General features: G+C 46.4%; 1 protein-coding gene across 8 annotated transcripts in view; it reads left to right on the top strand.

Annotated features, from left to right (window-relative positions):
* Window positions 1-24,740, top strand: part of CYRIB (CYFIP related Rac1 interactor B) — a 153,583-nt gene that overhangs the window by 24,363 nt on the left and 104,480 nt on the right. For 7 of the 8 annotated variants that reach the window (XM_060287091.2, XM_060287089.2, XM_030875803.3 and 4 more), the window contains exon 2: window positions 14,594-14,646. The exons of the other annotated variant lie outside the window; for it this stretch is intronic. The gene's annotated coding sequence lies outside the window, so the exon portion shown is untranslated. The remainder of the gene's footprint in view (window positions 1-14,593; window positions 14,647-24,740) is intronic. 8 annotated transcript variants of the gene reach the window in all.

The raw sequence follows: 24,740 nt of genomic DNA, 5'->3' as shown, positions 1-24,740 counted from the left end.
ACTCCGCAAGATGCTTTTTCTTTAGAGATGAATGGGACATACACAGAACAAAACAACCCACACTGAGTAATGAATGAATGTCCTCATGACAAGTTGCTGGGTCCAGGGGTGGGTAGACATTTTTACAGAGTGCTGCCTCCACCGCCTAGGCCCACTTTAGGAAGTAGAGGCTGCCTCTCATTGCATAACCAGCAACTGTTATTGTCTGTGTTGGCCCTGTTGATGTTGTTTATGGGCAGCAGGGAGGGTGAGAAACCACACAAAGTCTAAGGCCTGGAGGGCTCCGGCGGCGCTGCCAGGAAACAGAGACCCCAGTGAGATGTGCAAAGAGCAGAAAATACATACAGAACTTCTCTGTGGCTCACATTTTTAAGTGAGTGTGTATGAATTAGTGTTGTAATAAAATAAAGTAAATGAAAGTAAGGTTATTATTTCTAAATTATTAGGGGGGCAAGAAGCAGAGAACCTGGTGTTTTGTCCTGGCTCCTCTGCCTCCTGACTGTGTGACCCTGAAGTATCATTTCACTTCTTGGACTCTCAGTTTCCACTTCTGTAAAATGGGAAGGTTGCACTGGGAGTTCTCTAAAATCTTTCTTGAAATGAACTCTCTGTAATTATAAATGCTGTCTGTTTATGTTCTGTGTCAAGAGAAGTTTTATCCATAGACTTTTTCCTATGGCTTTGAATGAAATTTACACAGCCAGGGCTTCCCTGGTGACGCAGTGGTTGGGAGTCCGCCTGCCGATGCAGGGGACGTGGGTTCATACCCTGGTCCGGGAAGATCCCACATGTCGCGGAGCGGCTGGGCCCGTGAGCCATGGCCGCTGAGCCTGCGCGTCCGGAGCCTGTGCTCCTCAACCGGAGAGGCCGCAGCAGTGAGAGGCCCGCGTACCGAAAAAAAAAAAAAAAAAAAAGAAATTTACACAGCTGGCCGATTTTTCAGTGGAAACTTGGTAGGGGAGCTTTAATTTACATAACAAAGGCTTAACTCTGAGCCACTTTATGGCTTCCGTAACAGTTAGAAAGCTTTTGGGAGGGCCTTGAAAGTCATCTGCGGCGGGCGGGGAGGGGGTGGGGGTGGGTGTGGGTGGGTGCGGTGGGGGGGGGGCGCGGGAAGAGGCTGTGTTTATGCAGTTCTCTCAACACTGACTTAACTCCTGTGAAGAGTGGGGTCTTTGACCTCAGTGGACAGGATGTGGTTTACAGAACATGAGGTGCTCTGGAAGAGCTTATGTAGTCAGCTGGGATGGTTTGGAAACACTGTTCCTATCTGGTGGAGCCTGCAAGTGCCCGGACCTGGGAGGGATCTCGGAGTAGTTCCGCGTGGCTGGACTGGAGGGTTCTTGTGGAGAACACAGGTCATCGGGGCCTGTGATGGCAGCCTCGTGAGCTGTGTTCAAGGAGCTTGCATCATAATCCTCAGGCAGTATGGGGCCACTGCAGGATATGTGTATTACAAAAGGTAACTAGGGACATCCCTGGCGGTCCAGTGGTTGACTCTGTGTTTCCACTGCAGAAGGCGTGGGTTCGACCCCAGGTCCGGGAACTAAGATCCTGCATGCCCCGCTGCGTGGCCAATAAATAAATAAATAAAACTAAAGAAAAAAAAAGAAGCCTTAAAATTTTTTTAAACAAAGAAAAAGAGAAAGAAAAGGTCAGTAGTGGTAGCTTGGGAGATGGAGGGCAAGAGACCGGAGTCTAGGGGTCCAGTGAGACGGATGCTCAGTTTGCAGGGAGCGGAGGCTGTAGGGCCTGGAGCCAGCCTCCCAGATGCCACCAGCAAGCCACAAAGTCACAAGAATTGGCAGCCAGGGCAAGAAGCAGGGCCGGGTAGCAACGAGCATCTTCTCACGCACCCACTGAGGAACGTGTCAGTCAGTGCTCCGGGTTGCAAGTGACAGAAACCAAACTCAAGCTGGCCTAGGTTTGAAAAAGTTCATTTACTGTGTCAAGTCGCTAAATGGTCAGGGGTGGCTGAACCAGGGCCCAACCATGCGCTGGCCGGGTTTTGTCTCCCACTGTCTCTTGGCCCTGCTTCCCTCCCTCCTTGTTTCTCAGGCAGTCTCTCCCTGTGAGATGGGTTCAGGCTTTCAGCCTTTCAGGTTAACGACCCTGTGTGTGGGCGAGGAGGGCACCCTTTCCTGGTGCCTTCAGCCAAAGTGCTAGAGTAGGTTCTGATTGGCCAGTTCGGGTCACATGACCATTCTTGAACCTCGAGAGGACTCTTTTATTTAGCTAGTTACTTATTTATTTGGCCTCACCGGGTCGGGTCTTAGTTGCGGCATGCGTGCGGGATCTAGTTCCCTGACCAGGGATCGAACCCGGGTCCCCTGCACTGGGCGCGTGGAGTCTTACCCACTGGACCGCCAGGGAAGTCCTGAGAGGGCTCTTACAGGCCAGTTTTGGTCACATGCTTGTTCTTGTAGCAGCCACTGATTCTGGAAGATTCTGTGCTTTGACAGCCCTCCCCTTGGTGATATGCTAGCCCCTGGAGCACGTGGAGGGGAGGGTCAGGGGATGCCCCAGAGGACACTGGTACCATCCCAGAGGGGCTGGAGGCTGGGCAGGGCAGGAGCCCAGAAGCTTCCTTCTGCCTGGTTACGGTTAGGGTTAGGGTGAGAGGTCAGCACAGACTTTCCTTTTGCCTGGCCAGGGAGGCTTCTGTGACAGTGGTGTCATGACCTTGGGTGGAGTGAGTGGCCCAGAGGGAGGGAGGCGCCGTGGTTCCGTGGCCTGTCCTAGGTGCTACTGCCAGCAAACATTTATTGAGGGCCTTGTCCCTTTTCTGAATCCCTCAGAATGTTATTTGCCTTTTTCATGAGCCTTAACTGTGCCCAGGGGTGATGGTCAGAATGTTTAACATTGGGCACCCATCAGAGTCCTTTCTGGAAGCTTCCACAGTGCCGGATGTTCATCCTTCCCTTGCTGGGTGCCGGGGTAGGTCTGGGAGCTCTGGGGAAGGGCCGCCGGGGAGAGGGGCTCCGGACAGCAGCTCTTTCCCAAGCTGTGTGGAGTCCTTCGGTGTTTTAACGCCAGCTGAACGCCGCCGGCTAGTTTGGAAGCTCTTGGGGCGGGGCTGGAGGAACTCCTCCTGGCTCGCACCCCTCCCCCACCCCTCCTTACACTCACACCCTCGAGGATTCCCCCTGGGCCACGGGCATGAGCGAGTGTGCCACTGAATTTGTGGAGGCCGCTGGAGAGAGGCCGGGGAGATTGCTCTGGAAATGACAGCCTTCTCCTGCTCAGCTGGGCTGAGTGCTTCTTCAGATCGGCTGCCCTTTCCTCTGAGCTTCAATGAGGCCGCTGCTGCCCACACTTGCTCTCTTTGCACCCAAGTTTTTTTTTCTCTTTCCTGTGAGCAGTTCGGGTTTACAGGCCTTGGAGAGTGTGCAAATATTTGACTTCAATTAAGGAAGTCCCGAACGAGGAATAGAAAGAGTTACTTCTCGTTTATTATTTCTGGGGAACTCGGGAGTGAGGGTGGGCATGACCTCTGATGCCCCAGCCACCTGGTCCTCCAGGGCGGTGCAGGCACCCAAGAGGCCAGGCCAGGCGCAGTGCGGCGGGCCAGCTGGCCCAGGGTGGCCTGTGGGAAGAGAAAGGCAAGAGGGTGCAGAGTTTAGGGACTTCCCTGGTGGCGCAGTGGTTGAGAATCCACCTGCCAACGCAGGGGACACGGGTTCGAGCCCTGGTCTGGGAAGATCCCACGTGCCACGAAGCAGCTAAGCCCGTGCGCCACAACTACTGAGCCTGCGCTCTAGGGCCCGCGAGCCACAACTACTGAGCCCGTGTGCCACAACTACTGAAGCCCGCGCGCCTAGAGCCCGTGCTCCGCAACAAGAGAAGCCACCGCAATGAGAAGCCCGTGCACTGCAAGGAAGAGTAGCACCCGCTCGCCGCAACTAGAGAAAGCCTGCGCGCAGCAACAAAGACCCAACGCGGCCAAAAATAAATAAATAAAGAGGGTGCGGAGTTTGGAGGCTTCTACCATAGGCCTGAATCTGGAGCGCGGAGCAGGTGATGAGAAGGGTGGTGCTCGCTACCTGAGTAATACCTACCAGCTGTTAGTACTTCCTGCCGGCTGGTCATGGTGCCCGTGTGATCTGTTTGACTGACCTCACTGAATAATCCTCTCCACGACCGTGAGTGGTAAATATCATCATCCCCATTTACAGCTGAGGAAGCCGAGCCCAGAGAAGTTAAGGCATGTGTCCAGGACCACGCAGCTACTCAGTGGCAACTTGGGTATGTCAGGCTCCAATGCTGGGCTGAAAACCAACCCCCTGTATAGTGCCCAAGGGGTGCTCTTAGACTCCATGGACTGTTTTGAGGACAGGTGAGGGGTCCTAGAAATCAGAGCCCAAGGATACTAGATGAGAGTTTACCCTGGTGGTCAGAGCCTGGATATTGGCTGCAGGAGGGAGAGGAGAGAGCGTGGGTGAGGGTAGAGGAAGCAGTGGGCCTCAACCTGGGGTATAGGAAAGGGAATGAACCCAGGCACCCAGAGCTCCTGTCCCAGCCCTGCCACCGCACCATGGGCCTTGGGTGAGTCATACCGTCTCTAGATTCTGGTTTCCTTTTGACTGAAATGAGAGTAACGACCACAATGACAGCTTTTACTGTGGGCTTCCTCAGTGCTGCGGCCAGCCCTGGGACCCCAGGACCGAGAGGTGTATGGATTAGGGCTTCTGCTCACGGGTGCTCAGGGGCTAGTGGGGAAGGAGGCCCCTCCCCACCGGTGCTGCACATGAGACATGGGACAGGTCAGCCCTGGTGAACCGGAAGGGTCCCTGCCAGTTGGGGCTGGAAGGAGGGGAGCAGCTCGTGTCCCAGCTCTGGTTGCGGGGTCCTGCTGCCATCTGACTGTTGTCCCTGCAGCCAGAGGGAGGGACCCGTTGACAAGGGACTTCTTTCCCCAGCCCTAGCGCTGCCCTAGACAGTCCTCAGCAGAACCACCTTCCCAAGCGCTCAGGTGAAGAATACCAAGTCCCAGCCATGCCGCATAGTCACCTGGGAGCTGTCTGCAAATACCGATTCCCAGGCTGGGGAGCACTGTTTCTAAAAACTCCCCACGTGATTCTGACCGCAGCCTGCTTCTCCGGGGACCTGCTGCCCGTTCCTGCCGAGGGTATGGATTCATTAGGGCTGGGGAGAGGTTCCAGCAACCAGATGCCTCAGGGGCTTCGCAACTGCACCTGGTTCCCAGCTCGTTACTGTGTCCTGACCCTTTCGAGAGGCAGCAGGGGTGGCATTCCCTGTGGATGTGCAGGACGCGGGATGTCCCCAGTGTGCCCCGAACCCCTGGGCACCAGCGGCCGGCCTGGGGTGCACGTGAGCCCTCTGGGGCACCTGGGCTTCCTCTGGGCGCTGCTTCCTCCCTGCTCTGGGAAGAGCCTGGATCCCTACCCCTGGGACTGTGTAGGGCCACGCTCAGGTGACCTAGCACAGTATCTCCCCGTACCCAGTGCCTGCTGCCCCAGTGGGACTCAGTGACAGCCAGCCACAGGCCTGGGACAGAAATCAAGCAGGACGGCCATGGCAGTTTAGAATCCGAATTTAAACCTGACAGGGGTGTTGGAGATCTGGTCGATATGATGCTCTTGCACTCTTGGGTTCAGAATCAGATTTTTCTAGCATTTTTACATTGATTTGGTTTCTCTCCTTCTAGAGAAATCCTATTTCTTGAAGTTCTACTAGGGGCCAGCCACTTTCTGAACATTGTGTCGTAGTAAATTTGCAAGGATTACAGAGGGAGAAACGAGATTCCCCAAGGAGTTGTGACACGTTTGCAAATGACTGAGTCAGGTTTCGAACCAACGTTGGTCTGACTTCAAAGCTCATTTCTGTGCACAGAGATGTACTGTAGCTCCAATTATGTAAAATCAGAGCTGAGCTGTTCCGTACGGTGGCTGCTAGCCATATGGGGATATTTAAATAGAAATTAATAAAAATTAAACATAATTAAAAACTCAGTTACAGTAGCCAGAGTTCAGCCGCTCTGTAGCCGCATGGGTCTGGTGCTATGGTATTGGACAGTGTAGGTATAGAACATCTTCAGCACTGCAGAAAGTTCTATCAGATAGTGCTGAGCTAGAGTGACCGAATGGCACAGACAGGGCTCCGGGCCTGGCACGTATGGCCGAGGATGGTTAGAGGAGGGGACATGGTGAGCAGGCCGTCTCACCCTATTGGCATCCGCTGTTAGCGTCACCAGCTATCCTGGTTTGCCTGAGACTGAGGGGTTTCCTGAGACTTGGGACTTGCTTTGCTAAAGCTGGAAAATTCCCAGGCAACCTGAGACGAGTCAGTTACTCTGTTCGCTGCACAGTGTCCCTGTAGATGTCACGCCTGTGCTCAGGTCCAGGACACAGAGTTGAGCAAAAAGTTGCTGCAAGTTCGGAGGGAAGCTAGCTGATGGAGTGGCGGCACCATTCAGGTAAAGTGGGAAGAGTGCTCTGAGAAAGGGGAGCACCAGGTACGGTGTACCCGGAAGCCTCTCTGAAGCGGGATACACCCGAGCTGAGAGTGGACATCCGGTATGCAGTTAACCAGGTGAAGGAGTTTGGAAGTGTGCGGAAACTCAGTGATCAGCCCTGGGTAGTTAGGAGTTGGGAATCTTGGGAGACGGTTCTGACTCTGCTGTGATCCTGCTGTCTTCACCACAGGCATGTTCCTTTCCTTCCATGCTTCAGATTCTCTCACCTGTAAAACCAGGCAGTTAGACCAGATACCCGCAATAATATTCTCTAGCTCCACCAATGTCACTTTTTCAGGTAAATTGTGATATGTCTTTAAAGGTAACAGCCCTACACTGACAAAGTGTTTCAGAAACAACATCTTTACCTTGCTTCTCTGTTAATGAGCTTCTTTCCTTTTCTCCAGTTTGAAAAGGGTAGGGCTAGGGCTAGCCCACAGGATTGAGGTTTTCCTGAGAGGGTATTAAGTCTGGCTGTTCAATTCCCAAGAGGTCTTTTCCTTCCTTGTTCACCTTCTTTCTTTCTTTCTTTATTTTAATTGTTGAAGTACAGTTGGTTTACAATGTTGTGTTAATTTCTGCTGTACAGCAAAGTGACTCAGTTACACATATATATATATACATTCTTTTTCATATTCTTTTCCATTATAGTGTATCACAGGATATTGAATATAGTTCCCTGTGCTATACAGTAGGACCTTGTTTTTTATCCATTCTCTATATGAGTTTGCATCTGCTAACCCCAAACTCCCAATCCATCACTCCCTCCCTCCCTCCCTCCCTCCCTCTTGGCAACCACAAGTCTGTTCTCTGTGTCTCCCTTCTTCACCTTCTTGTTAGATTTCTTAACTCAGTGGTGTGCTGAGCTGCAGCATAAAAAGAAAAAGAAAGACCATTTATTTTTATTTATTTTTAAAATATTTATTTATTTATTTTGTTGCACCGGGTCTTTGTTGCAGCAGGCGGGCTCCTTAGTGCGGCTCCAGGGCTCCTTAGTTGTGGAATGTGAACTCTTAGTTGCGGCATGCATGTGGGGATCTAGTTCCCTGACCAGGGATCGAACCCAGGCCCCCTGCATTGGGAGCATGGAGTCTTACCCATTGCGCCACCAGGGAAGTCCCCCAGGACACTTATTAAAGTACACAGTAATAATTAATGTTATTAGTTTAAAGAAATGATTGATTAAAGCTTTAAAATATTTTGAACATTTACCAACATGTAAGCACTCTACTATGTAGTGTCTCCACTCCCCCTAAATGAGGGATTTTTTTTTTTTAAGGTTAAAGGCAAGTTTATTACCCAGACATAGAGCTGCAAGTACTACAGCTTCATTAAAAGTATTGTAAAATATATAAGCAGTAGATCATGATACTCTGGAAAAAAGTGTGAGATGTTTATACATCTTCAGCTGAAATCAGCCTGTGCAAGGAGAATGGTTAAGCATCATGTAGAAACTATGTTTTGGATTTTATCCTGCTTCAGAATTCGACCCTGAAAATGGTCCATCGTTCCAGGAGAGAAGGGATGTAGAGGGAAATGATAATAAACGTTATTGCTGAATATTATCTTTGAAAGAGAATAGCTCAGTACAATAGCAGTGTCTCCCCAAATCTCAGGCCCTGGATTTGGGAGAAAGGTGAGCTCCGGAGTCAGGTCAGAGTCCTTCCACTTAGAGGGTTGCCACCTCGGGGAAGAGAGTATGTGAGTAAAAGAAGCTCGAGTACGTGCATACCTTGTTTTATTGTGCTTCGAAGATACTGCATTTTTTACAAGTAAAGATTTGTGGCAACCCTGTGTTGTCAGATAATACAAAGTGGCATAGGATTTAGTGTGGCATAAGTTTAGGTGATGGGCGTCGAGAGGGTGGTGTGATTGATGAAAGCTGCAGTAGTTATTTTAACATTGTTATCCACAACCATTTATCTCCTATGTGCTTATTTATTTTTATTTCCTAATTTCTGATTCTAAATATTTAGGGCTGCCCCTGTGACCCTATCCTTTGCGTTTCCTTGTCACCCTTGGGTCAGAGTCACACTGTGTCACAGTAGCCAATCCACACTCTCCTTGGAGCCTGAGATCCTTGAAGATGGGAACTCTGTCCTCATGTCCATCTCTCTGGCACCTTTGGAGCTGCCTGGCATGTGGCAGTCAGTCATGACATTCTTATTGAGCAAACCAAGCTGTTACTAGCCAAAGGCCCATGTGTGGTCACTTTCGACTTTGTTGTTTTAGTTGTCAAGGCTGCTATAACAAAGTGCCACAGACTGGGACCTTATAAACAACAGACATTCATTTCTCACTGTTCTGGAGGCGGAAAGTCTGAGAGCCGGGCGCCAGCATGGTCGGGTAAGGGCCCTCCACCCATGACAGAAGGAGTGAGGGAGCTGTCTGGTGTCGCCTTTATAAGGGCACTAATCCCATTCGTGAGGGTTCCACCCCCATGACCTCCCAAAGGCCCCACCTCCTAATACCATCACATTGAGGGCTTAGGATTCCAACACTGGAATTTTGGGGGGACATAAACATTCAGACCAATAGTGCTTGTTATTGATGTATAATATGCATGTAAAGAAGGGCACGTCATGATTATTTTTGCATGTGTGTTGATTTAAAACATGAAATGGCAGATGTTTGGAGATAGAAGGCAAAGAGAAGCAAAGGGTAGCGTGCTCAGGTGTGAGCTGTGGAAAGGTCTCCCGATAACAGTGTGAATCCTGAACCAAGCACAGCAGATCTTCCAGCCTAGCTGCTGAACGCCTCTTCTGCTTAGCGCAACCCGAGACAGATGCGGACTGGCGTAATTCATCTGAGCAGGGCAGCAAGAGGTTTGGAAATGTTCTAAATAAGACCTCCTCATCCTGATTAAGAAATTATATTCTTTTTTTTAAAACAGATTTTTGGTTTCTTAGTTAGAACTGAGGGGTAATGTGAACATATAGAAAAATCACTTTCCTAATTCAGGGTCAGGGAGGCAGTGGTAGGGACAAGTCGGATTAAGAGACCACTTTGAGCTAATTGCAGTGTTAGCATTTTCAAGTGGCTATGGAAACTGCTGAGTGTTCACAAGTTACTTTTGCAGGGCCCCCTTGAATGTGCAAGATAAGCTATCTACCTGTGCAATGATCACATTTAATATTTTTTTCACAAATTTATAGAAAGAATTGATGTGCTTAAAAGTCTCTTTTTATAAGTTTGTTAAAGATTGCCCGGGTAATTTTTTTACATTCTTGCTAAGTCCTCCAGATAGTATAAAATAAGTTTCAACTGAAGTTATAAGAATTATCATGAATTCTTATAAATAGCTAACATTTGTTGAGTATTTAGTATGTATTAGCCACTGTTCTGGGGGAAAGTTTTATTAAATAAGTGATTAAGAGTTGTTGGAAATACTACAGAGCTCCTGTAATTGAACAGGATTATGGGTATACGTTTCTAATTTTATTAACAAGGATAGATTCTAGCCAATCATGGCTAAGAAAAAACAGCATGTGATAAGCCAATAAAATTACAAGATGAATTTACTGAGGAGAAGGAGTAATTATTTGAATTATTATTTTTTTGTTTAATTAACATTTATTAAGTGTCTTCTGGGTAACAGGCCCTGTTAGGTACTTTTACATCTGCTGTTTTATTTAATTACGATGCGTTTTTCACTTCCAGATAAGATTTCCCATGGGCTTCCTTTGTCTAATGAGTTATCCTAGGCCCAGTGCTTCACTGTCCTGTTTGCACCATACAATCACCTGGGGATCTTTGGAAAACTATAGTGCTGGAGTTTCATCCTTAGAGAGTCTGTTTAATTGTGCAGGCTCGGGATCCAGCGGCAGTATTTTTAAAGGTTTTCCTCCCTCCCCTGTGGGCTCTGGTTGAGCCGGGGTGAGAACCACTATGCTAGGCTGTTTGAGATGTTACTTCACTGGCAGAAAAATATTGCCTTAAACTCTTCAGCAATAAGCAACTATTGCAAACTTTGGGAGTTTGCTGTGCCAGGTGGATATAAGTAAAACACCTGCTTTGCTTTGTCTGTTTCCTATTAACTGGGATATGGGAAGTGTCAGAATAATAATTAAATGAAGCAGGCTAGAAAATGTCACCCTCAGTGTCTCAGACCCAGAATTTCCAGGTGCACTTAATTTGTCACCTGGGTTTTGCTCGGGGGTGGTTTCAGAAACATCATGCCACTGACTTGCATACTAAGTTTTTTTTTTTTTTTAAGAAGAAAGTACTCTAAGGAACTTCTACACTAAAGGTAATTCCTTTAAATGAAATACATGTGTATGTACACAGTATAGATTTGTGAATAAAAACTTTAGGAGGACACAGGAATTATGAGGAATTCTGTTGATGGAGGGGTTATATAGGTCGAAATGGCCTCCTTAAAAATCGTGTTTGCTGTCACAGTAAAGCTAATGTCAAAACATTAAAAAAACAAGAGGGAACTAAGTGGTTTGGGGAGCTCAACTTTTCTTTAAAAATTCTTATAGCCTGAGATTACATAATAGAGATTTAACCTAAAAAATGATCCGTAATCCAAGAACATATTCAATCCCTAAAAACTTTTTTAGTCACCTTCATAAATAGATTTGTTTCAGTGGGAACTTTTAGTCCTGCCTAGAAAATCCCAGGAGTTTTGAAAGTGTGGTGTAATTGGCGGTCAGGTAAAGGAAAGATTCCGTTAGACCTGCCAACATTAAGCATTTTCCCCTAAAATAAGCAACGTTTCTGGTAGGTGTGACTAGATAGCCTTCCATTTAAGAAAGTTGTCCAAAAAAAAAAAAAACGAAAGAAAAAGAAAGAACGTTATCCCCCTTTTAAAAACATTATATTGCATTTGCTAAGAGACCTTGGGCAAGTCATATCATTCTTTCGGACCTGAGGTACTTCATTGGTAAATAAGGGGGGCTGTTGGTTTTCCGATGGGGCTTTGCTGAGCACCTGGAGTGGCTTAGAGAGCCCTGGCAGAGGAGTTTTGAGCTGGTACCTCTCTGGGTCTCTGGGTTTCCCGCTCTGGCCTCAGACAGAGCTGCTGTCTGGGGCAGCTCTGGATGGGTGCTCATTTGCAGAGAGAGGAAATCCTTTCGTTCTGCATGTGTTTTTGATGACCTGCTGTAAGTCAGGAATAATACCAGGTGCTGGGGACACCAGGATATGACCAAAACAGAGTGGGAGCCCTCAGGTAGCTTGAAGTGTCCTGGAGCAGACAGACAGGGACACAGATAATTCCAGTGTTTCTTCAGCTAGGTCAGGGGCTGGGTGGGAGAAGGTTGGTCAAATAACTGTGTATGTGAGCCTTGGGTGTAGTTTTTTAGAAACAAATGACAAGAAGAGGACAGTTCCCTCCTTGAGTCACTGCCTAGTCACTCTCAAAGGGAAAAGAAAGAGGAAGGAGGAGGGCCCATGTGGGATGCTTGGGACTTCCCTCGTGCCCTGGAGTGGACTCAGGGACTTGGCTGTGCTGGTGAAAGGGCTGTTGGGAAAAGAGGACGAGCTGGGCTCTCAGAAGACCACAGAATTAGCCCTTAGGACTGGGAGGGCCCCTGGGAGGTCATCTAGTCCAGGCAAGTTACTCTGGCAAGCCCACCTGCCTACATATCCAGGTCTACATATCCTATGTCTCTCTCCCTACCTCTTGTGCTTGACCTTGTAAAACAGCAATTTGGTCTGTGGGCCTTTGCAAGTGCTGCCAGTTCTACTTGGATCCCCTTGGTTGGGCAAATTCAAACTTGTCTTTCGGTTCTCAGCTTAGATAACACCTCCTTGGGGAAGTCTTTCTTATACCCATCACTTTCCATCCCCTGCTGAATTAATTAAATACCCTTTCCTGTGATTGCCCAGCACCTGTACTCACCCCTGTTGTAATACTTTTTGTTACTCCATTGTAATTGCATGTCAGCCCGTAATTGCCCCACTAATCGATGAGAGCCCTTTGTGGCTGGGATGGTTTAATTCCTGGAATTATTCCCATGGCCACATGCTTGGTACATCGTAGGTGCTCAGTAGATAGTTCTTGAATGAATGAGTGTCCTCACTTGATAGCAGCGGCTGCAGGAGCTCAGAGAGGTTCAGTGACTTGACCAAAGTCACACAGCTCTGGGAGACCGAGATGGGACTAGAGCCCATGCTATGAGTCTAAAAAGGAGACAAGATCAGATCCAGTTTCTGGAGTCATGGTCCTGGTTCTCTCTGCCCATATAGAGGAAGTGAAACAAAGTCACCCCTGTTTTGAGATGAACACTTTCCTTCTAGGGGAGACATACTCTATCTCCTGGGTTTGTCTCTAAGTGATGCAAAGACCAGCTTACTCTTCATGTTTAAAAGAACTCTTCATGTTCTTAAAATAAAACCAAACAAAGAGTTTTGGGGGCTTCCCTGGTGGCACAGTGGTTAAGAATCCGCCTGCCAATGCAGGGGACACGGGTTCCAGCCCTGGTCCGAGAAGATCCCACATGCCGTGGAGCAACTAAGCCCGTGCGCCACAACTACTGAACCTGTGCTCTAGAGCCCGTGAGCCACAAGTACTGAACCCACGTGCCACCCCCGCACATCTAGAGCCCGTGCTTCGCAACAAGAGAAGCCACTGCAATGAGAAGCCCGCGCACCGCAATGAAGAGTAGCCCCCGCTCACCGCAACCAGAGAAAAGCCCGTGTGCAGTAACAAAGACCCAATGCAGCCATAAAAATAAAATAAAGTAAAAATAGTTCCTTAAAAAAAAAAAAGTTTTGTGAGAGTGACTTAGTATGCTTTTTTCCAATTTCTGGGACTTTCAGCCAGGACCCTAAAATTTTTCCCAAGTAGACAGCTTGTCCTGTTTTCTGTTTTGTAAATCTGGTCAAAGAATCAGAAAGAAAGAAAAAAAAGTCCTTTATGTAGCTGCGAGACATAGCGAGTGGAGTCAGAACTGTCATCATGTCTCTGGGCATCTGTGTGCGCGTGTGTGTTGTGTGGTACGTGCACGCGCATACACGCAGAGTATGGAGCGTGTGCACACATCTGAGGTCTTAGCTTGTGAGTATGTTTAAATGGTTCTAAATGAAATCCCCTTTTTCTTTGGCCACTGGGCAGTTTTGTGATTTTTCTTTAAGAGAGAATTTTAAACCACACTCAGGCAACAGCGGAAAGAAAACCTGTCCTGGTGAACAAGAGGATTGCTGGCAAAGTAGCAGGAGTGGTTGACGTGATCGGCTGATAATGTTCTCCCACGACACTTAGGAAGGGCCCCCAAACCTTTTGTGAATAAAGTGAGGCTGGTTAAGTGGCTTCCGGTAGTCTCAGCCCCCGGTGAAAAGCAAAGAGAAAACACCAAGGCAGCTGAAGATTTAATCAAAATTAAGGCCAGAAGAGGGCATTCTTCCAGGCAATAATAAGAGCGTCTAGACACTGCAGACCTTGCTCCTATCTTCACACTAAATGCTGGTGAATCGGTTCGAATGGGATATTGTTTAACTGTGGTTTTATGGAGACTCCCTTTGATTCATAAGTATTTGTCACTGTAAGAGATTTTGAGGGTGACGAGGATGGTGTAATATACATGTTTGTTTTCCTTTCTCTGCGGTGTAGAAATCTAAAGCAGGAAGCGATTCAGGGGTAGAATGACTAAGACCAGTTCAAACTCAAGTTGAGCTGAGTGTTTTGCTGAGACTAAGACTTGCTGAGGTACCCCAGGGTTCCAGCATCCTTTATCTTAGAATTCTGAGTCTGAAAGGACAGCCAGGCCCCACCTTCTATGTCCCTGGGACAATGCAGTCCAGCCAAACTGTGCCTTCGTCGGAGGAGTTTGATTTGGGTTTGCTCTTTACTTGCTGTGCAACCTTCAGCAAGTTACTTAACATCTCTGAATCTCCATTTCCTTTTTTTTTTTTGAATCTTCATTTCTTTATTTGTAGTACACAAGACTATTTTGAACATTAAATGAGAAAAACGTTTGTGAAACATGCTCTGTAAACTATAATGGTCGGGAGAAATGTTATTTGGATTGAAATGCTATTGGATAGAAATGCTATACTGGGTTGTTATTCCTGGTACAGGAAAAAACAACAGTGGTTAGGATTTACTGGAGGCTTTCTTGTGTGCTGGAATCTTGTGACTTGCTTAATCCTTGCTATAACTCTGTTTTACAGGAGAAGAAACTGAGGCCTGGAGTTTGAGTAATTCGTTCAAGGTTACCAAGTTGGTAAGTAACAGAGCTGGATTTGACCACCCGGCTTCAGAACTAAGAGCTTCATTTGAATTACCTTAAGCTTCGCAACAGCCCTAGAAAGTTGAGGTTCAAAGAAGAGAAGTAACCTTGCCCAAGTTCATTCCACTGGTAACGAACGGGTCGTCTTAGTCTGTTCAAGCTGCTGTAACAGAGTACCATAGACTGGGTGGCATATATACAACAGAAATTTAATTCTCACAGTTCTGGAGGCTGGGAAATCCAAGATCAAGGTGCTGGCACATTCGGTGTCTGGTGAGGCCCACTTCCTGGTTCTTTGTGTTATAACTTCACATGGTGAAAGGGGCAAGAGAGCTTTCTGAGGTCTCTTTTATAAGGGTGCTAATCCCATCCATGAGGGCTGCATCCTCATGACCTAATTAATCACTTCCCAAAGGCCCCACCTCCAGATACCATCACATGGGGGGTTGGTTCCAACATATGAATATTGGCGGGGGGACACGGACACAAACAGTACACTGCAGGGGTCGATTCAGTATTCCCGTGCAGCAGTCTGGCTCGAGAATTACTGCTCTTAACCACTGTAAACTTGCTGCTCTTGTAAAGCCCCTCACGGAAAACCAGTTCTGTGAGCCTGGGTGCCCTCTACCCCCGAAAGGGCACTTCCCTTTTCTGCCCTTTCCCTACGCTTCCTGGTACCCTCACTCCCCTCCATTTGACTGTCCATCTCTGGAGAGGTTTAGCCATAGAACGAAGACAGAACTGGCAGAATGTTATCCAGCAGTCTCTCCTGCATGCCTTTAACTTTTATTTTAGTTGAGGTATGACTTACGGACTGCATAATGCCCATCTTTTTTAAAAAATTTAATTTTATATTGGAGTATAGTTGATTAACAATGATGTGTTGGGAAGAGATATGGGAACATATGTATATGTATAACTGATTCACTTTGTTATAAAGCAGAAACTAACACACCATTGTAAAGCAATTATACCCCAATAAAGATGTTAAAAAAAAAAAAGAAAAAGAACATTAAAACCTTCAAATGGAAAAAAAAAACAATGATGTGTTAGTTACAGGTGTACAGCAGAATGATTCAGTCATACCCATAGAATGCACACGTCTTAATCATATATCTTGATGAATTTTTAACATGTTGCACTCATCGAGCCGCCACTCAGATCAGGATACATGGTATTCCCGTCACATAAGTTCCCTCATGCCCCTTTGCTGTTAGTACTGCCCCTGGAGATAGCCACTATTCTGACTTATAGAAGTCAGATCATGTCTGTCATAGCATAGGTTCCTGCTTCTATCCTATCCAGATCCATATATACTTGCTCCACAGAAACAAAATAGAGGGCTTCCCTGGTGACGCAGTAGTTAAGAATCTGCCTGCCAATGCGGGGACACAGGTTCAAGCCCTGGTCCTGGAAGATCCCACATGCTGCGGAGCAACTAAGCCCTTGCGGCATAGCTACTGAGTTTATGCTCTAGAGCCCGCGAGCCACAACTACTGAGCCCGCGTGCCTAGAGCCCATGCTCTGCAACAAGAGAAGCCACAGCAATGAGAAGCCCGCGCACTGCAACGAAGAGTAGCCCCCACTCGCTGCAACTAGAGAAAGCCTGCGCATAGCAATGAAGATCCAACACAGCCAAAAATAAAATAAATAAAACAAACAAACAAAAACAAAATAGAGGTAAAAATCACACTTTAAATAGCGTGGGTGACCCTGTCTTTCCACCAAGCAGGCACGTCTCTTGGAGTGAGCTGAATGGGAGACACAGATCTGCTGTTCCTTCTGTTGGTCTTTGTTCCGATGGCTTTTTAGGGGGTGAGCATCTTGTGCTATCGGGTGTGTTTCTCATATTTATAGATTTTAATTATCATACAACGTGGGCCCCCAAATCCAAGCCGGCTATCTCTTCTTGTGCTCAACCTAAGAAACGCAATCCAGTGCTGAAGAAGAAACTGGCTGTGTTGCACTTAATGAGAGATGGTTTGTCCGTCTCCGTGATGAGCCTTTATTATGGGATTATCAAGAGGAATTCCGATGCCCTTCCACTTTCAATATTACAAGTAGACTTTAGAGGCTAACCCTTGAGTAAGAGGCAGTTGTAATGTGGACAGAACTCCAGCATGGGTAATTGGGTGTGTTAGACTTGGTGACCTGGAACACTTCTGGCAACATGGTGGACTGACTTGTGTGACTCCTTCCTGATAGGAACACAGAGTTGACTGAAATACAACAACTGTATCTAGGGCAGCTCATCAGAAAGGGAAGTCTACAAGTGTCAAAAATGAAGAGAGATGTCTAAGCCAAATGGTTATGTGAGCTGAAAGCCTGACAGCTTATGGGGCTTCTGCACCCAGATGGAGGCTGTAGAGTCTGGGAGTTAAGGTTTTAAGACCACAGTGGGTCTAGAAATGAGCCCTGGGTCCAAGGTGGACTTGAGTGCCCAGGAGCGTTAAACATTACACGTCTTCATGAAAAGGGGCTAGAAAAACTCCACTGTCTGGAGAAACAGAGAGGAAGCTTGTTTTGAGTGGAAAAAAGTCACCAGCAAGAAATGAAAAACCTGGGGCTGTACCGTATGTGGTTGTGGAATCTATATTGTTATTGTCATGAGATATGAGAACTCCTCAAGCTGAGAAATTAACATAAAAACTGGCTGCCTACTGTGGGAATCCCTAACACAAACACAGAATCACTCCACGAGGATACTTCAACAACCCAGACTTAACAGGACGCCTACAGAAAGAACCCTGGGATGAGTTCACAATTAAATCATATGGACTTCTCAGGAAATGAATGACTTTGAGTTGAAAGCAATAGAACCATCTAAAAGAGACTATAAGATAGTGTACATATATATATATATTTTAAAGTATCATGTTTTCATTTTAACTATTATTTTTTTAAAATTTATTTATTTTTGACTACGTTCGGTCTTCGTTGCTGAGCACAGCCTTTCTCTAGTTGTGGCGATGAGGCGCTACTCTTCGTTGTGGTGCACGGGCTTCTCATTTTGGTGGCTTCTCGTTGCAGAGCATGGGCTCTAGGTGCACGGGCTTCAGTAGTTGTGGCATGCAGGCTCAGTAGTTGTGGCTCGCGGGCTCTAGAGTGCAGGCTCAGTAGTTGTGGCACACGGGCTTAGTTGCTCTGTGGCATGTGGGATCTTCCCAGACCAGGGATCAAACCTGTGTCCCCTGCATTGGCAGGCAGATTCTTAACCACTGTGCCACCAGGGAAGTCCCAAGCCAGTATATTTTCAAATGATTAAAGACTAAAGGTGATTCAAAAATGTAATGAAAGACAGAAAAAGAATAGGTTGATTTGAAAAGCTGCCACATGGAAATGAAAAGTAGTCATTGAAATTAAAATCTAACAAAAGGGTTAGCTGACAGACTAGACATAGTGAAAGAGATAATTAGTGAACTGGAAGACAATAATAAAGTTTACGTTTGTTAAGTCCTTAATATGTGCCAGACACTGTTCTGTGTCCTTGCATTAACTCATTTAATCTTCAGAACAAAATTATAAGGAAGGCATTATCATTATCATCTGTATTTTATAGATGAAGAAACTAAAGTGTAGTAGTTCAAGCCACTTGCCCAAAGTCACAGAGCTGGTAATGATGGAGCTGGGATTTGACCCCCAGTTGCCTAGTGTAGCCTAGAGTCTGTGTTTGCAATTACTACACTGTAGAAAATCATCAAGAATAAGCACTAAGTGATAAAGAGATAGGAATATGGTAGAGAGGCATGGAGGAGAGAAGGAGAGGGTACTACTTAGGTCTCAGCACAGGGACTAGGGGAGAGGCATCATTAGAAGACAGAATAATTAGCTGTCCCTTCAGATCTCCTCCAGTCCTTAGGTTCCAAGAACTTGTGCCCCTGTTGAGGGCAGAAATATTCAAAGAAGGGTAGCAGAGCCTCAGTTTCCACGATAGTATGAATTGATGGGCTGATGTTTGACAAAGGTCTCTCTGGGGGAAAGAAAAGAAGCCCTGACTGTAGCATATACCAATGTCTATGGTATAAATACTTCCACCACGACCAAGTTCAAGCTACCGACATAATGTCAGTGAACATGGCCTTGGGAAGAGGTGTGCGTAGTTGGCTCTTTTGAGCCAGTCTGAGCCAGCTCAGCAAACCAGGGGGTCTGACGTTCATTCTTTTTTAAGCTCTGATCTCTCGGTTGTGCATCCAAGGGGCAGAATTTTCAGGAAGTAGTAGTATCATGTGTAATATCTCAGGGGCAGGAAGAGACAGTGGGACAAGAGTGGAGCTCTGCCCCCACTTTCTTCCCTTGAATTTAAGAAACAAGAAAACATTTTGTGAATGTGTGTGGAGAGACTGGTATCCTTATGACACTGTTGGTGAGAATGAAAGTGAGTCCAAGCTCTTTGAAGGCCATTCAGCACCATCTGCCAACATTTTAAGTGCAAGTACTCTTTGACCCCGCAATTCCACTTCAAGGGTTTTATCTTATAAATCTCATCTTTCCTGTAGTTACACATACGTGTGAAGATGTGTGTAATGTATGTTCATTGCAACATTGTTTGAAATAGCAAGACCCTGGAAGCAACTGAAATAAATGTATGTCAGGAGAGGATTGATTGAAGGGATTATGGTATATCCTTACAGGAGAATACTGGGCCACTGTTTAAAATAGTAGGTCTTATATACCAAGAAGGAATCATCTCCAGGATGCATTCTTTTTTTTAATATATGTAAATTTATTTATTTTAATTTTGGCTGTGTTAGGTCTTCGTTGCTGTGCGTGGGCTTTCTCTAGTTGTAGCGAGCAGGGGCTACTCTTCCTTGTGGTGCGTGGGCTTCTCATTGTGGTGGCTTCTCTTGTTGCGGAGCATAGCTCTAGGTGCTCAGGCTCAGTAGTTGTGGCGTACGGGCTTAGTTGCTCCGCGGCATGTGGGATCTTCCCAGACCAGGGATTAGAACCCGTGTCCCCTGCACTGGCAGACGGATTCTTAACCACAGCACCACCAGGGAAGTCCCCATTCTTTTTTTTTTTAATTGAGATGTTCTTTATAGTTGACATATAACACTATATTAGCTTCAGGTGTACAACATAATGATTCCCTATTTGGATATAATGTGAAATGATCACCACAGTAAGTCTAGTTAATATGCATCACCATATATAGTTACAACATTTTTTCTTCTTGTGCTGAGGACTTTGCAGATCTACTCTCTTAGCAACTTTCAAATATGGACTGTAGTATTATTAACTATAGTCACCACACTGTACTTACATCCCCATGATTTATGTACTTTAGAACTGGAAATTTGTACATTTGACCCCCTTTACCCATATTTCCAACTCCCCAACCCCCAATTCTGGCAACCAGCAATCTGTTCTCTGCATCTATGATTAGGGATTTTTTTGTTTGTTTGTTTTTTAGAGTCCACATGTAAGTGAGATAATACGGTATTTGTCTCTCTCTGACTTATGTCACTTAGCGTAATGCCTTCAGGGTCCATCCATGTTGTGGCAAATGGCAAGATTTCCTTCTTTTTTATTGCTGAGTAATAGTTCATTATATACATATATACAATAGATCACATTCTCTTTATCCATTTATTCCAGGATGCATTCTTTTTTATTATTAATTAATTTATTTTTGGCTGTGTTGGGTCTTTGTTGCGGTGTGAAGACTTCTCATTGTCGTGGCTTCTCTTGTGGCAGAGCACGCACGGGCTCTAGGTACACGGGCTTTAGTAGTTGTGGCACATGGCTTCAGTAGTTGTGGCTCGCGGGCTCTAGAGCGCAGCCTCAGTAGTTGTGGCGTGTGGGCTTTGTTGCTCCGCGGCATGTGGGATCTTCCTGGCCCAGGGCTCGAACCTGTGTCCCCTGCACTGGCAGGCGGATTCTTAACCACTGTGCCACCAGGGAAGCCTCCCTGTTTAACTTTTGAGGAAAAGCTGAGGCAATGGTGGGTCTCGGGTGGATGGAGGATATCTTACTGTATATCCTTTTTTTTTTTTTTTTTTTTGGGGTTCGCGGGCCTCTCACTGTTGTGGCCTCTCCCATTGCAGAGCACAGGCTCTGGACGCGCAGGCTCAGCGGCCATGGCTCACAGGCCCAGCCGCTCTGCGGCATGTGGGATCTTCCCAGACCAGGGCACGAACCCGTGTCCCCTGCATCGGCAGGCGGACTCTCAACCACTGCACCACCAGGGAAGCCCTGTATATCCTTTTTTTAAAAAAAATTTTTACGGAATTCCCTGGCGGTCCAGTGGTTAGGACTCTGCACTTTCACCACCAAGGGCACAGGTTTGATCCCTGGCCAGGGAACTAAGATCCCACACACCGCACAGAGCAACAACAACAAAAATTGTTTTTTTTTTTTTTAGGCATAAGCATATGATATTTTTATTGTTAAAAACAAACTAATTAACAAAAACTTCACTTTGGGAGCTTTCAACCCAAACCCCTCTTATTTTTAGGGGAGATTGGCAGGTCTCCATGGGGTTGCTGATCCCCAGCATTTATTGAGCACATGCCAAGTACCAGGCACTTGCCCGTGTTGTCATACGCTGTGGGTCTCTCCATTGTCTGACTCTTCCCGGACTCTAGTAGTGGCCTGGTCAGTGTGTGATAAACAATAATCCCATTTTCAGGAAGAGGGGAGGTAAAGTCTTTGTGGGAAGTCATGTGGCACGCAAGGAGAAGAAGTGGAATTCAACAGCAATCTTAAAAGTGCTTTGTGAACAGAGGGAACCAAGCCGCTTCTTAGCAATCCCAGTTATCCGCAAGGCATCTCAAGCCTCTCTCCCTCCTGCCATTAATCCCCGGAATCTCTCTTGAGACCACATGAAAGTGTTCTATCAGTGTTAATTTTTCCAGCTCTAAGATTCTTTGCTCTGGAAAGTTGGAGCTGTGTTTCTGGACCAAATGAATCGCTGATGTGTTTAGAAACCACAAAGGCAAGGAGAATTTGTCCTGTGCTGTCCTCCTTTTCTGACTTATTTTATCTTCACAACTCTCCTGTTGAGTTCACATCATCAAAGATCTAAGAGACACTGGCTCTGTTCACTTAAAAAGAGCGACCTTCAGGGCCTTTCTTAGCAAAATAGATGTTCCCAGAGGTGCTTTCATTGTTGCCCTTGTTGTTTTCAGCAATCAGCCACATTTCTAGCCCATCATGATACGTTTTATGGAACCAGAGACTTGCTTTCTCTCTCTCTCTCTCTCTCTCATCATTTGGTAATAAATTCAGTAAATAGGTTATACGTCTTGAGAGGGCTGTTGTGATGTTTTTGTTTTAATTTATTTATTTAATTTATTTATTTTTGGCTGCATTGTTGAGTCTTCGCTGCTGAGCACGGGTTTTTCTCTAGTTGTGGCGAGCGTGGGCTACTCTTCGTTGTGGAGCACGGGCTCTAGAGCGCAGCCTCAGTAGTTGTGGTGCACGGGACTAGTTGCTCCGCGGCATGTGGGATCCTCCCAGACCAGGGCTCGAACCCATGTCCCCTGCATTGGCAGGCAGGTCCTCAACCACTGTGCCACCAGGGAAGGCCCTGTTGTGATGTTTTTGTGATTTGATCAACAGTAATCCAAATGGGCAGAAAAACTGGAGTGAAAACTTAAGTTCATGGAATCAAAATCACAAAACCTGACCTGAATATTATTTAAGAGTGTAACATCATCTGTAACATTGGGATGAAATTCTTGCAAGGGAGGGCTGTTTGACCCTGCTCTCGACTGTTGCTGTTTTGTGGGCTCATCCAGAGAGCACCCCTTAGTGCTTTAAGTGTCATTGGCCATCCTGCAGTGTGGGACGTCATGGTTTTGGTTTACTGTGAGATGACTGTGTATCAACAGTGTTGACTTCCCCTAACAGTAATGCTATCTTCACTGCCGGAATGAAGATACAGAGGACGTTGAAGTGATATTTCTTGCATGAGGCCTGCCCTGACTCCTCCCTGTGTTCCCACTGCGCTGAGCATTGCTTTCTGTAGTATTTAGTTCAAGCAATTATCTTATTGGCTTTATTTTTTTAATGCCCTTTTGTTGTTATTATTATTTACTTATTTATGTATTGGCCGCACCGCGCAGCATGCGAAACTTCCCCGATCAGGGATCGAACCCATGGCGCCTGCAGTGGAAGCGCGGAGTCTTAACCACTGGACCGCCAGGGAAGCTCTGTTGGCTTTAAATAATTGTAGTTGTTTGTAGCTGTCTCCACCTCAGACCAGGTGCCAGGAAAGATGGCCTGGATCCTCTCGCTTCATCTGTTTATAACCAGCATGCAGCTTATGTCATGGCACTCCACATTTCATGAGTTAGGATTCTTTTGACCTCGTAACAGAACCCCACCTTGAACTGGCTTCCACAGAAAGGGGATTTGCTGGTTTATGTAGCTGCAAAGTCCAGGGATGGAACTGAAGGTATGGAGGCTTAGACAGTGTTGCTAAGGCTTACACAGGTTTTCTCCATCTCTCAGCGCTGCCTACTATTTCTTTTTGGATTGCGGCGGCAAGATATCTGTCAGCAGTTCTAGCAGCAGGGAAGAAAAGGCCACTTACCCAACAGTTCAACAAAAGTCTTAATATCTCTGATTGGTCTTCCCTGATTGGTGCCCGTTCCTAGCCAATCCCTGTGGCCAGGTGAATGAGATGCTCTGACTGGCCGCCTTGGATTAAATGTCCGCCCCTTGAAGAAGCCGGGGTCGGGTCTGCACCTCCCAGAGCCCAAGAACCGAGAATGAGGGAAGGCAGATGTTCCCTGAGAAAATCTGGGAACCATTTGTGAACGGGGGTTAGGCAAAAGCAAGGATGTCCAATATAGTAGGTTTTTAATCAGTGTTTACCCAGTGAATGAATTAACAGATGAATGAGCAAACAAGAGCTGCTGCTGATTCTGTGAGCTGTTTATACGATACCCAGAGTGGGGTTTTAACAGATGGAGCCTTTGCAGAGAGGAGGATAAAAGAGAGCCTTGAAATCAAGTCATGTAAGGATGACATTAAAGTAGCTGAGATACTTAACAAGAAATAGGAGACATATGATGGCTGTTTCCGAATGTCTGAAGGGTGTTCATGGGGACGAAACATTTGCTGGGTTCCTACTTTGTGTCATAGGTTCTAGGCTAGATGCTTTAATCGCCATCACCTTACTTTTATTTTCATGTTATTTTTACTACACCACCAATTTATGTTCCTTATAGAAAATCCAAAATGCACAAAAAAAAAAAGAGAAAAATAAAAGTCCTTCCATGATCTAACTACCTAGGGCTAATTGCTATTAATATTTTGGTGTATATTCTCTCAGTCTTTTCTCCCTGTTTTACAGATGCATTTAAGAATTCTTATCTAATCTTGGTAGTTGTGTTTGTCAGAGAGAAACTGGCTTAGAGAGTTTAGGAACTTGCCTGAGGCCCCAGGAGTAGGCACTAGAATTCTAGGACCAGAATTTGGTCCACACCTGTCAGCCCCAGAAGCCCTCTCTCATTCCCTGGTCTTTGATTTACCTGTTGCATAACCAGCACTCTGTGTCCTAACTAACAGGGTTTTACTACAGTTCTATTCAAAAATCTTGATTTCATCGCTCTTTGCTTATCCACACATTCATCTTTATTCAGGTACTCAGGAAATATTTCATTGGGTGTTTTGTGGGTGCTGGGGGTAGCCCAGTGAATGAAGCGAGGCTGCTGCCCCTCTTGGAGCTGACAGTTGAGCTGAGTTCTGCATCACTGTAAATGGTTGAATCAACAGCCTCTAGGGATGTGCAGATCTGGGATACTGCCAATTGCACAAGTCTCACACCTCTTTGAGGAAGCAGCCAGCAAAGCCAAAAGGAAGCACCATAGCCAGAAAGCTGGACAACCTAGTTTTACATGTGCCTTCTGCCCAAGACCCCTCTCCTAAAGGGAGTGGGTTTGTGTCGAAGGATGGGAGGCTCAGGGTGTGCGTTACCAGTCCCAAGGCTGGCTCTGCTGAGTGATCTGGGGTGTGGCCCACCATCATGTACATATGATGACTCTACCTTCTGAACTCTGGATCAGAACCCATGGTATGAAGCAGGGTTAACTGAATGGAAGGAGGGAAATACACATTTCCTGAATATGGCCTCTACCCTG

Source organism: Globicephala melas, chromosome 17 (assembly GCF_963455315.2).
Source record: "Globicephala melas chromosome 17, mGloMel1.2, whole genome shotgun sequence".
In the NCBI taxonomy this organism is placed as follows: Eukaryota; Metazoa; Chordata; class Mammalia; order Artiodactyla; family Delphinidae; genus Globicephala; species Globicephala melas.
The sequence above is the reverse complement of the archived record's forward strand: the minus strand, read 5'-3'. Positions and strand labels throughout refer to the sequence as shown.